Source organism: Sinocyclocheilus grahami, unplaced genomic scaffold (assembly GCF_001515645.1).
Source record: "Sinocyclocheilus grahami isolate Dianchi unplaced genomic scaffold, SAMN03320097.WGS_v1.1 scaffold175.1, whole genome shotgun sequence".
Classification (NCBI taxonomy): domain Eukaryota; kingdom Metazoa; phylum Chordata; class Actinopteri; order Cypriniformes; family Cyprinidae; genus Sinocyclocheilus; species Sinocyclocheilus grahami.
The window spans coordinates 1,747,657-1,761,749 of NW_015505354.1; the positions used below are offsets into that span (position 1 = coordinate 1,747,657).

Genomic DNA, 14,093 nt, shown 5'->3' on the forward strand with positions numbered 1-14,093 from the left:
GCTGGAGAGAACTCAAGGAGCGGAAGGCCTGCGATCGGACGCCGAGGTGGCTTTGTTTCTTCTCGATAGGTGAGTAACACCGTGTCTGCGCCGCAACAGCTAAAGTGTAGTACACTGGACGCGACAAAGCGACCATTGAAAATCATTTGAAATTTGTGTCAATATGTCATAAATAGAACACAGCAGCAGTTTTCTGTCAGGGATTTGTCGTGTCGCGCCGCGCTGCATCCAGTGCAGACCATAGATATGTATATATATATATATCTATGGTGTAGACAGTATCACTGATTATAATGAGTTCCATAGTATTTTGTCGCGCCGTGGCACTCGCGTCCGGTGTAGACATGGTGTAACATTGGTTTTGCTTTGTTTCACAGAACTAATCGTTGCCTGGGTTGTGTACGTATGTGTGGGGCGGAGCTATCAAAATAGGGGTGAGACCCTTTTGGGGTAGGGGCGTGTTTGTTTTGGTGATTTCAAATGTCAAAATTGGCTACCAGAAATCACTTACCCCACCTTTAAATTCTCGTTACAGAAGGATGGATTCTGATTGGCTGTCAATTTTTTATTGTTCATCAGCTGGAAAAAATTGTTTTGAATGTGATTCCAACGATATCGTTTCTCTTTGTCTTTATCGTTATAGTTGTGGTGTGGACTCTGCTATTCTTTAATATTGAGAATGATTTTTCATATTATCTTTATCGTTATCTTTATAGTTATCGTCCTTGGTGTGAACGGGCCTTTATACTAATGTTGTGTATGCAGCATTACACAAAAAATTATAATTCTGATGCAATCGTAGAAATACACTATGCACTGTGAAAGAGAATTCATTTATTCCAAGAATCAAGCTGATCATGTGATCTCAAAATTGTGGCCCTCATGAGACAACCCACAGCATGTAAAATAAAACCGCTTTTATTAGACTAGAGATAAAAAAAAAATTTCCCCAGTGGTCCTCAACCTTGACTCCGAAACCTCTCATTGTCCTTAATAAAATTTGAAGGCCCCATGACTTTTCCATTTTTTTATTTTTTGGTGGATAAGGATTAGGATTTTTTTTTACTCATCATTTCTACCCAATATATTCTCTTTAGAGCTTAATATAACTAGAAAAATGTTTATTCATTATAAAAATGCCAGTGGCATTATATTTTATTATTTTACTTTTCTAGGTCTAGCCATCACACTTTTAAAATGAGGCTCTCTCATATATCCAGGTTGTTTTAAGACTGTGGAAATCCTGCTTCTGAAAAGATAGAAAAAATGCAGAAGATTTAATTAAAATAAGAAATATTTAGATTTTTAGTTGTTTTAGGCTTATTTGATATAACGTTAAGTCATCTTGGAAGTTTTCCCTCTGGTTGAGAACCACCACGTTATCTAAAATGAGTGTACATTTTGTTACATTAGTGCTAAATGCTTTCTGTCTTAAGTGAAAAACATGAAATGGCCCAAACATGCCTACATTATTCCAAGCAAAATCACTTTTTATTTCATACCATATCACATATTTCAAGTTAAGTACAAAATTCCCAGGAGGATTGAAGCCATTAGACAGTGTTAGTATTTACTACAACACCCAAAAATTGCATCTTAATAGTTCATCAAAAACGATTTGCATACAAATCATCTCGGGCAATATGAGCTTACTTGCCACACACCTTTTGATACGTGAACTAACAAGAATAATTTGATGCTAAATGATCTCAAGTTTAGCTAAAAGTGGATGTTGGTAAGTTTCTGCAAGCTGAGCTGAATGAAAAGCCAGTAGGCAATCAAAGTTCCTCCTGATGCTGTATGTTGGAGGAAACCCAAAGCTGTGCTGTATTTCTGGAGCTGATCTTCTCTTCATTCACATCAAAGGCAAAACAACTCATTAAAACTCTTTGAATGACTGACAGGTCAATGTGAGAACAAATGTGTTTCCATGACAACTAGTCAGTTATTGGATGGCAAGGGCATCATTGACAGAACGATTAGAGCAAACTAGTGCCAAAGGAATACACAAAGCTAACAACAATCGATCGGGAGTTTGACACAAACACACACAGACCCAATAGCACAGATTAATTCAAGTCATTAACTTAACAAATTAGACCAAACATACCCAAACACAAACTCTGAAAAATAATACTTATCATTTGCTCCTTTTTTACCACTCTCACATTTTCACATTATGAGAAAAAAAACAATAAAAAATACATTATTTCACTATTCCCCCTTGTTTCAGAGCCTTACAATGCCCACAATAAGCAGCAACACACATTCACTCCTACAGACTCATGCACACACAGGCCCTCATCAGCGGTGGTTCATTAAGCTGGGTAAACAGAACATTAATGATTCATTAGAGCCAGCGCTGTTTATTAGTACACAAACCAAGACAGACCGATCCCGTCTTATGCTGTCCTCTCAGACATATTTTGTATAGACATACAAACACACTCAGCACAAAGCACTTCCAGACAGACATTAAAACAATCTCAGTAAAAACAATGGAATAGCTCATTCAGCAATAATAGAACAACACCTGAGACCAAGTCTCACCTAACTAGACTTTTGAATATCAGCATAAAGTCTGGTCCACATCACAACTTATTCTGGCCTGTCACCCTCTCAAGACAGGAAAGGAACATCTGAATGACATGTAAAGTGACTAACCACACATTTATTGATATAAAGTTCAGAGCAGTGGCGTAGCTGGCACACCTAAAAATAACGCAGAGTTATTTTTTATAGTCTTAATAAAAAAGTTGTTCTATTGTTGTTTACTTACAATATTTCTTCATTTCAAATGTAATTTAAATTTGTAATTATTTTCGTAAAAAAAAAAATCTGCCGATGTTCGGACTGCCAACCAATCCACAAAAAGCTGCTGATTGTGACGTGTGACCCCCAGCATCTTGGAAGACGTTTGCAGCGCATTCTAAAGAGTAGAGAATCTTTTAACCTGGCTAGCTAGCAATATGTCGCAGAGCTCCCTGCTTAATTTCTTTAGTAAAAAACTCAGCCAGACACAAGGCCTAACGTTACACCTGATGAGGAAGTTTCTCCCTGCGGCGACTCTAGCACAGCTGGCTGCGGAAAAAAATGCTGAATTAGAAGACACCGAAATGGCAGAAGTCTTGGTCTCATGTGATAAAGACGTATATAAATATAAGTACGTATAAATATAGTTATATTTTACAAAGTTTATGGTTATGTGGCGAGCCTGAGTATAGTTTTACACATCAGCCCAGTCTATTCTGTAACGTTAGTGATATGCAGAGTCTGGGTTTTTTTGCACATTAATCTGACAATAAATGTGGTACACCCAGTTTTTCTGATGCAAAACTAGAGTCTCTTTTCTGGCTACACTGGTGGTTCAGAGGTGTTTTCAGTCATTTTCACACGGAAAAAAAGTACACCTAACACAAATTTTTTTCTTAATAAAAAATAATTTTTACTGTTTTAAGTGTACACTGTTTTGCCTATAAAGTAAACATGTATTTTAGGATGTTTAGATATTTATACTGAAAACTGAACAGATTTTTTTGCAGTCTAAAACAATTGTCTGAGATCAACGTGTCACTAACAGAACATTTAAAAAAAAAATCACAGATTTTATACATCAGGCCCAAGGTCATTGGATTTGGATTAATATTGGCTATACTTAGGGTGGGTTGCACCAATAAGGATTAATCTTAAATCTAGATTAAATCAAGGTTTATCTAGTAATTCTGTTGCACCAAACTTTAAACCTTGTTAAAAAAATAAGCAGGTTTACATTTAAACCATCATCTTGATCCTGGATTTAATTTATATTTAAGATAGATTAACTTTAATCCTGTTGCTCCGTAACTTTAAACTCAGATTTAAATCTCAATTAGGGATTAATTTTAAATTTACAGGTGAGGAGGTTTAAATGAAATAAAGTGCACCTACAATTACAATTATGTGGCCGATTAAACAAAGAAAACAACAGAGGGTGTGTCGTGAGGTCTCGGAGAGGAGTTTATTACAAATAAAAATGAAGATTAAAGCGCACTGAGCCGGTGTTCTAGATTGTGAGGGTCTTGGTAACCCATAGTAAACTTGCGTCTGCTATCGAGTCCGGGATGGGAATACGTCAATCATCTCGGTGCATCCCGGCGTAAGACAAAGAAAAGAAAACAGAAATAGGTCTATACTAGTAATATATATAATATATCATATATAATAATATATTTCCAGGATTATGAAATCTGTATGCACTGCCTAAATGTATTCGTCGCTTGCTTGATCAGCCGTTTTAATAATGGTTTCTCTAGTTTATTAAAATGGCAGATATTTTAAAAGTTTATTTCCTTTATCGACAAGAGCAATTTATGTCAGAAAGAGAGTTTGGTAGTCAGCAAAGAAGGATAATGAATGAATATTAACATTGTTGCTGTTTAATTGCAATGGCGAATCCATCATGGCAGAGAAAATTAATCGTAGATGAAGGTTTTAATCGCAGATTAGAATTCTAATCCCCGATTTGTTAATCTGTGTTTAAAATTAAGTGGTGCAACACAACTCGATTTAAAATAAAACCCAGATCAACAAATCCTTGATTAGCTCTAAACTTTGCTTAAATTAATCCTTGTTGGTGCAACTCGCCCTTAGAGACACATATGATGTCTATATGATAATCAGGTAAATCATTAAAACAAACATGACAGATGAAAAGAAGAAAATACTTTAATAGAAATTTTACAACTCACAACTATTAAAGATAATAATTATTTGCCTCGTAATCTCTGGCTATATCTGAGATCAAATAGAATTGGATGGTCAGGCAATGACAGCAATTTAATAGTAGCCATGCATTCTGACAAAATTGATTTTTTTTGCAAGCAAAACATAAACTGCAGATATGTCATAATTTTATAGTAGGCATTTTTCCAGTGCCTAAATGAAATGTGTTGGGCTCTTTAAAAAATGAAAATAATGTTCTCGCAGCACTGACTGGCTGAAGCTGCCACAAGAATGTGAAGAGTCCTGATCCCTTCACTAGCAACTTTTCTGCTGGTTCATGAGCCGAGAAGTGAAAGGCAGCAGACGGGGAAAAAAATAAGTCCATTTCACACTGTTTAAAACAATCCACAAACAAAAATCAGATACTGGTAAAACTTCTACGATATTATAATGACATTTTTGCTATTTATATGCTGATAGCGAAGAATGTATTTTAGATGTACAGTCCCCTCCAAAAGTATTGGAACAGTAATGACAAAATTGCTTTGGAGCTGACTTTAAAGGGTTAGTTCACCCAAAAATGAAAATTCTATCATTAATTACTCACCCTCATGTCGTTCTAAACCCGTAAGACCTCCGTTCATCTTCGGAAAACACAAATTAAGATATTTTTGATGAATTCTGAGAGCTCTCATAGACAGTAATGTAATTATCACGATCAAGGTCCAGAAACGTAGCAAGGAGATCGGTAAAAGAATCCATGTGACATCAGGGGTTCAACCGTAATTTTATGAAGTTACGAGAATACTTTTTGTATGCAAAGAAAACAAAAATAACGACTTTATTCAACAATTCATCTCCTCCGCTTCACCCCGGTGCCATTTTGGAGAATATCCACTGAACGTAAACAGCGCGTGCTATTCTGTGTCAGCTGCGTCACGTGACGCAGCTGACACAGAATAGCATACGCGGAGGAGATGAATTGTTGAATAAAGTCGTAATTTTTGTTTTCTTCGCGTACAAAACGTTTTCTCGTAACTTCGTAAAATTACGGTTGAACCCCTGATGTCACATAGATTATTTTACCGATCTCCTTGCTAGGTTTCTGGACCTTGATCGTGGTAATTACATTGCTGTCTATGGGAGGGTCAGAGAGCTCTCAGAATTCATAAAAAATATCTTAATTTTGTGTTTTCCGAAGATGAACAGAGGTCTTACGGGTTTAGAACGACATTAGGGTGAGTAATTAATGACAGAATTTTCATTTTTGGGTGAACTATCCCTTTAAAGTCAGCTCCAAAGCAATTTTGTCATTACTGTTCCAATACTTTTGGAGGGCACTTTTAGGTGAACTAACCCTTTAAGAGACAAGCAAGCAATTTGAATGCTAAAAGAAAAGAGGAACTCAATTACAGCTATATCAAAAACAATGGGAACAGGCTCTCTCAACTTTATTACTGACTTAATGAATGATGATGATAGCAGAATGAATGCAGAAGTGTACAAAAACATCTTGGCTACCAGTGTTCAAGAAAACGACACAAAACCCATCAGAAAGTGCTTCATATTGCAACAGGACAATGACCCAAAACACCCTGCCTGTTCAGTCAAGGAGTTTATCAGGGCAAAGAAATGGAAGGCCTTAGACTGCCCAAGTCAATCTCTAGATTTAAATTCTATTGAACATGAATTTCACCAGCTAAAGAGGAGACTAAAGGCAGAAACTCCCCAAGAAACTGTTGAAATCAGCTGTATTAAAGGCTGGGAAAAGCATTTCAAAGGATGAAACCAAGAGTCTGGTGATGTCTGTGGGTGGCAGACTCACTGCAGTGATTGCATGCAAGGGATTTGCAACTCAATATTAACTTTTAAACTTTTACATTTGCTTTAGGTTCAACTGTCAAAATACTTATGCTCACATCAGATTACGGAATGAAACTCTAAAAGTGCTGGCCTTTTTATTTGGTAAAACATCTATGTGTTGAAACAGCTAATAATAAAATGTGACATTCTGTAGTTTTGTCTCATATTCATCTTTTAATCATATTTGCAGATGTCTTGACTCCACAGCAGACAAAGCAATTTTGTCATTACTGTTCCAATACTTATGGAGAGCACTCTATGTTAGAATACTCAGCTACTTTTATAAAAGACTGCCACAAAAATCCCAGTATAGTCAAGCCATCTAACAGTGGCTGACACCACAGTCTATTGTGGGTCTCATTGGCCCATGTTGGCTCATGTTGTCCCTGCTTTGGTCAGGTGGAAATCGAGGCCCTGGCCTGTCTATACATACCTGACCCAATGCAGTGCAAATGCAGTAATATAAAGCTGGACTGACATGGCATAAAACGGCTCCAGGCAAGATTTAATGCAGGCTTCTGTTCCTGGCCCAGTCACAATGTTTCATGGATGAGAAAATGTCTGAGAAAAGAGCTAATGGCCCATCTCAAGTCTGCTGAGAGTATGTGAAAAGGTTACCACACACACCGTTAACCTCGTTCATATGACCTTATGACAAGACACATTGTTCGGATCTCCGAATATGACTTATGAGGGTGTTACATCGCGCTCAGGAGCAAATACGCACATTGTATGTGTGCATCCATGCGCGAACACAAAAGAACACATTAATCATGAATAGTGCCATCAGCCTAAAATGCCCCACAATGTGCAGGCCTGCAAATGTACAGGCTAATAACACTAAAATGTCCCACAATGCAGCAGGCCACACACATACACTGTCCATTTCATCTCTTTTGATCACTTTATCCCTGCCTGGGCTCTAGTACTGTGTTAAAAAGCAAACAAGCTTTCTTCCCCAGCAATCACTGGAGACAGGGCAGTTTTAGTAACGAGGCTTCACTGGGACCGAATATTCAAGTGAGAATTTATGACTCATCAGCAGCTTCTAATTAAGCCTGACCGTTGCATTATTTATCAGCTGTTTACCACAATCGCTGAGAGTGTGTCTGTCTGTGGATACGACTGTATTTTATGCATCTACCTAGCAAAATAATTGAAAATTATCAAGAGATTCGAAGTTGAAGCTTCATATTTATATCACATGAGTTTAATTAACTTCCATATTTACGTGTTATGTAATCTTATAGTGAAATGAAAGCTAATGTTTAAGTGTTTAACACAAACACATTTTAAAAATCCTGGTAAAAAAAAAATATATACATATATATATATTTTTTTTTTTCTAAGAATATTTCATATGAAAATGAAGCTTTGACGAAACTCATTTACTCACCCACATCATTCCAAAGTTGTATGAACAACCATAACAAAAACATTTATTCTGCTCTCCAAAGACAAAAAAAAGCATCAAGCTCATACACAAATTTCCTCATTAAAAATGTTAGGTGTACAATACATAATATAGATCATACAGTATATAACATTTTATAATCTAGCACACAAGACATGTTGCTTTTTTAGTGCTTTATCCTTTTTGGAGCTCAGCAGCATCAGTCTACGATCTCTTTTATTGCACAAAAAAATTAAACTAACATTCTGCTAAAAATCTGCACTGTGAACTATCAAAACAATTGTATTTGTATTAACTAACATCAACAAAGACTGATAAACACTATAAAAACATACTGGCAATTGTTAGTTTATGTTAACTAATGCATATTTAATGTTTACTAATGTGTTAACCAGAAAACAATATGGGTTTGTACAGAGCTTAATAAATGACTGAATCTTAATTTTGGATGAACAATTCCTTTAAGCAGTGAGGATGAGAAACACATAATTAGTTGTGTTATGTATACAAACTTGTATGCGAATAGTGTGATCCTATTGCTGCATAGTTCACCATTCATTATTGGAGTTCAGAAACATATAGAGATTGAGAGGCACAATAAATGGCGCAAAAGAGAGGTTTGCATCTATAAAAAATTTGAATTAATTCATTATTTAGTCTGCAAGGTCCAGTGACATATAATTCAGCATTAAACTGAAATTTAAGCTATGTAAATCATACATATTAAGGACTGTGAATGATTTTGCATTATATCTAATGTGCACATCTATAATCCAACAAGAACCTTATATTATATATTACTGAATATTGATTAATGATTAATAATTTTATTAAGAATAGAAGTGCTTGAAAACTAAATGCACACAAGTGAAGCAAGCAATTTGAATGCTAAAAGAAAAGAGGAACTCAATTACAGCTATATCAAAAACAATGGGAACATAATGAATGATGATGATAGCAGAATGAATGCAGAAGTGTACAAAAACATCTTGGCTACCAGTGTTCAAGAAAACGACACAAAACCCATCAGAAAGTGCTTCATATTGCAACAGGACAATGACCCAAAACACCCTGCCTGTTCAGTCAAGGAGTTTATCAGGGCAAAGAAATGGAAGGCCTTAGACTGCCCAAGTCAATCTCTAGATTTAAATTCTATTGAACATGAATTTCACCAGCTAAAGAGGAGACTAAAGGCAGAAACTCCCCAAGAAACTGTTGAAATCAGCTGTATTAAAGGCTGGGAAAAGCATTTCAAAGGATGAAACCAAGAGTCTGGTGATGTCTGTGGGTGGCAGACTCACTGCAGTGATTGCATGCAAGGGATTTGCAACTCAATATTAACTTTTAAACTTTTACATTTGCTTTAGGTTCAACTGTCAAAATACTTATGCTCACATCAGATTACGGAATGAAACTCTAAAAGTGCTGGCCTTTTTATTTGGTAAAACATCTATGTGTTGAAACAGCTAATAATAAAATGTGACATTCTGTAGTTTTGTCTCATATTCATCTTTTAATCATATTTGCAGATGTCTTGACTCCACAGCAGACAAAGCAATTTTGTCATTACTGTTCCAATACTTATGGAGAGCACTCTATGTTAGAATACTCAGCTACTTTTATAAAAGACTGCCACAAAAATCCCAGTATAGTCAAGCCATCTAACAGTGGCTGACACCACAGTCTATTGTGGGTCTCATTGGCCCATGTTGGCTCATGTTGTCCCTGCTTTGGTCAGGTGGAAATCGAGGCCCTGGCCTGTCTATACATACCTGACCCAATGCAGTGCAAATGCAGTAATATAAAGCTGGACTGACATGGCATAAAACGGCTCCAGGCAAGATTTAATGCAGGCTTCTGTTCCTGGCCCAGTCACAATGTTTCATGGATGAGAAAATGTCTGAGAAAAGAGCTAATGGCCCATCTCAAGTCTGCTGAGAGTATGTGAAAAGGTTACCACACACACCGTTAACCTCGTTCATATGACCTTATGACAAGACACATTGTTCGGATCTCCGAATATGACTTATGAGGGTGTTACATCGCGCTCAGGAGCAAATACGCACATTGTATGTGTGCATCCATGCGCGAACACAAAAGAACACATTAATCATGAATAGTGCCATCAGCCTAAAATGCCCCACAATGTGCAGGCCTGCAAATGTACAGGCTAATAACACTAAAATGTCCCACAATGCAGCAGGCCACACACATACACTGTCCATTTCATCTCTTTTGATCACTTTATCCCTGCCTGGGCTCTAGTACTGTGTTAAAAAGCAAACAAGCTTTCTTCCCCAGCAATCACTGGAGACAGGGCAGTTTTAGTAACGAGGCTTCACTGGGACCGAATATTCAAGTGAGAATTTATGACTCATCAGCAGCTTCTAATTAAGCCTGACCGTTGCATTATTTATCAGCTGTTTACCACAATCGCTGAGAGTGTGTCTGTCTGTGGATACGACTGTATTTTATGCATCTACCTAGCAAAATAATTGAAAATTATCAAGAGATTCGAAGTTGAAGCTTCATATTTATATCACATGAGTTTAATTAACTTCCATATTTACGTGTTATGTAATCTTATAGTGAAATGAAAGCTAATGTTTAAGTGTTTAACACAAACACATTTTAAAAATCCTGGTAAAAAAAAAATATATACATATATATATATATTTTTTTTTCTAAGAATATTTCATATGAAAATGAAGCTTTGACGAAACTCATTTACTCACCCACATCATTCCAAAGTTGTATGAACAACCATAACAAAAACATTTATTCTGCTCTCCAAAGACAAAAAAAAGCATCAAGCTCATACACAAATTTCCTCATTAAAAATGTTAGGTGTACAATACATAATATAGATCATACAGTATATAACATTTTATAATCTAGCACACAAGACATGTTGCTTTTTTAGTGCTTTATCCTTTTTGGAGCTCAGCAGCATCAGTCTACGATCTCTTTTATTGCACAAAAAAATTAAACTAACATTCTGCTAAAAATCTGCACTGTGAACTATCAAAACAATTGTATTTGTATTAACTAACATCAACAAAGACTGATAAACACTATAAAAACATACTGGCAATTGTTAGTTTATGTTAACTAATGCATATTTAATGTTTACTAATGTGTTAACCAGAAAACAATATGGGTTTGTACAGAGCTTAATAAATGACTGAATCTTAATTTTGGATGAACAATTCCTTTAAGCAGTGAGGATGAGAAACACATAATTAGTTGTGTTATGTATACAAACTTGTATGCGAATAGTGTGATCCTATTGCTGCATAGTTCACCATTCATTATTGGAGTTCAGAAACATATAGAGATTGAGAGGCACAATAAATGGCGCAAAAGAGAGGTTTGCATCTATAAAAAATTTGAATTAATTCATTATTTAGTCTGCAAGGTCCAGTGACATATAATTCAGCATTAAACTGAAATTTAAGCTATGTAAATCATACATATTAAGGACTGTGAATGATTTTGCATTATATCTAATGTGCACATCTATAATCCAACAAGAACCTTATATTATATATTACTGAATATTGATTAATGATTAATAATTTTATTAAGAATAGAAGTGCTTGAAAACTAAATGCACACAAGTGTACGCGTGTGTGCATGCGTGTGTTTTCACATCAAATGGTACATCACACAAGCCTTTCAGCTCTCTCCAAAGCTTTAAAGGCATATCAAATAACAGTTTTATTTGCGCTCAATAATTCAGTGTCAGAGCCTGATGAACATTTCATTCTTTTCATTAGCTAAAAGTTCCTCTAACCGCTATTAAAAGTGTCAGTCAATCATTCCAGCTTAGAGCAGCGGGGAAGCATTATCTCAATTAGAGAAAAGCACAGAGTGGCATTAGACTGGGAGTGAGTTTATGAGTCCTGCATGAAGGGATAGAAACACGTTAGCGCACGACTCCAGGGTCACTGCAGAGATGCTTCAGAAATCTCTCTCTTTACAGTTCGCACTGCTGGCAGAGGTGAAAAAGTTTTATACTTGGTTTTATTTACCAGCAGCCATTTCACCCTGTAGCCCAAGACTGGTTGCCCACTGAAGCTAAGCAGGGCTGAGCCTGGTCAGTACCTGGATGGGAGACCTCCTGAGAAAACCAGGTTGCTGCTGGAAGAGGTGTTAGTGAGGCCAGCAGGGAGTGCTCACCCTGCAGTCTGTGTGGGTCCTAACGCCCCAGTATAGTGACGGGGACACTATACTGTAAAACGCATCGTCCTTCGGATGAGATGTTAAACCGAGGTCCTGACTCTCTGTGGTCATTAAAAATCCCAGGATGTCCTTTGAAAAAGAGTCGGGGTATAACCCCGGCATCCTGGTCAAATTTGCCCACTGGCCTCTGACCATCATGGCCTCCTAATCATCCCCATGCACTGACTGGCTTCATCACTCTGTCTCCTCTCCACCAATAAGCTGGTGTGTGGTGGGCGTTCTGGCGCACTATGGCTGCCGTCGCATCATCCAGGTGGATGCTGCACACTGGTGGTGGTTGAGGAAATTCCCCCGCTTTCATGTATAAGCGCTTTGAGTACCCAGAAAAGCGCTATAAAAATGTAACTAACTTTTATTATTATAATTTTTATTTAGTTTAGCTATGAGCTGATAATTAAAACTCCACCACAGCACTTTTTCATAAAGACAAGCATCTGAAAAGAGAAACTAGAGAGTAATTCAACTTGTAAAAAATCTGATAAAGGTGCAGTAATTAAACCAGCCTGTTCAAACTAAGAACGATGAAACAAGAACTATTCACAAAGAGTAAAACACTCTGAAAAAGTAAACCTGAATGAAACTGGAGATTTTTTCCATATCCAAGGTTTTAAAAGTTGTATTTAGCCTCCAAAAATTCTTATTTTCTCATTATCTAATAATTATTTTTTATTTTCTTCTAATAAACTTTAATTCCATACTATTCTGAAAAATATAAACTTTTTATATCTATATATTTTATATCTATACTATTTTGTCTAAATATTTATTTTGAAATTTGCTACAATTATTTTATTAAATGTTACTAAATTATTAATATTTAAAAAAAATTAAGTGAGCATTAGATGATGGGCATTAGGGTAATCTAAATGTAAAAAATCATGCATGCATGCATATTATTTTGCACATTTTCCTTGCCAAAAAGCCAAATTTATTGTGAGTAGTAGAAGACATTTAGCAGGTAGTTTTAACTTGATAATCTGATTTTAAGCTATTTAAATGTGTAATTTCTTCATCCCTAGCAGTACGAAACGAAATTATTCTCCCACCATTTGCCATTGGTCAGCTATAACAACAATCCCGCCTCAAAATTATGTCGTGGTAAAGCCAATGTTGCTGTATTGGGCTGGTCGAGATGCTCAAACAAACAGAGCAAATGTGTTTTGATATCATCTCTTATTAGATCTTATTAGATCACGGCAGCAATCACATCAGCAGTTTGCAAGGAGCTACAAACACTCAGATTCATCTCTCACTGGAGGGACAGGAATTCAAACAAGAAAAAAAAAAGAATACTACATATTCTCAATAAATGAAAACTCGACAACACAGTTTAACAATCTAAGAAACAAAAAGTAAACACCAAAGATGACCTCAGCCTTTACACACACACATGGCTTCCTTGCTTTAAAAATTAGTGTTGTTTTTGGCGGACTGTTTTAATTTGAGTTTTAGTCTAGTCTTTGTGTGAAACTGTCATTTTAGTTTTTATTAGTTTTAGTCACGTTCATACTCCTTTTAGTCTAGTCAAGTTTTAGTCAACTAAAAGTCTGAGCATTTTAGTCTAGTTTTAGTCGACGAAAACTGATGACATTTAGTCTCATTTTAGTTGACGAAAACTGATGACATTTAGTCATTGAAAATTGTATTTTAGTCTCTTTTTAGAAATGCAATTCTATTTAACGGAGCACACACGTGCATAGAGCGGGATAACTCACACACAGAGCAGGATAATACCATACAGTCTATGGATAATACACACACGCATAGAGCGGGATAACGCACGCGCACACACACAAGTGAATCCTGAGCGGTGAACTCATTTTCGGCAGCCGGAATTTCTGTGCATCTCTAATTATTGGCGGCATTAGAA

The 14,093-nt window shown here is 36.3% G+C and overlaps 1 protein-coding gene across 3 annotated transcripts in view; it reads right to left on the reverse strand.

Moving 5' to 3' along the window:
• Nucleotides 1-14,093, reverse strand: part of LOC107593733 (probable assembly chaperone of rpl4) — a 77,295-nt gene that overhangs the window by 41,031 nt on the left and 22,171 nt on the right. The window contains exon 7 of one of the 3 annotated variants that reach the window (XM_016283589.1): nt 5,021-5,092. The exons of the other annotated variants lie outside the window; for them this stretch is intronic. The gene's annotated coding sequence lies outside the window, so the exon portion shown is untranslated. Of the gene's footprint in view, nt 1-5,020; nt 5,093-14,093 lie in introns of those variants that run through there. 3 annotated transcript variants of the gene reach the window in all.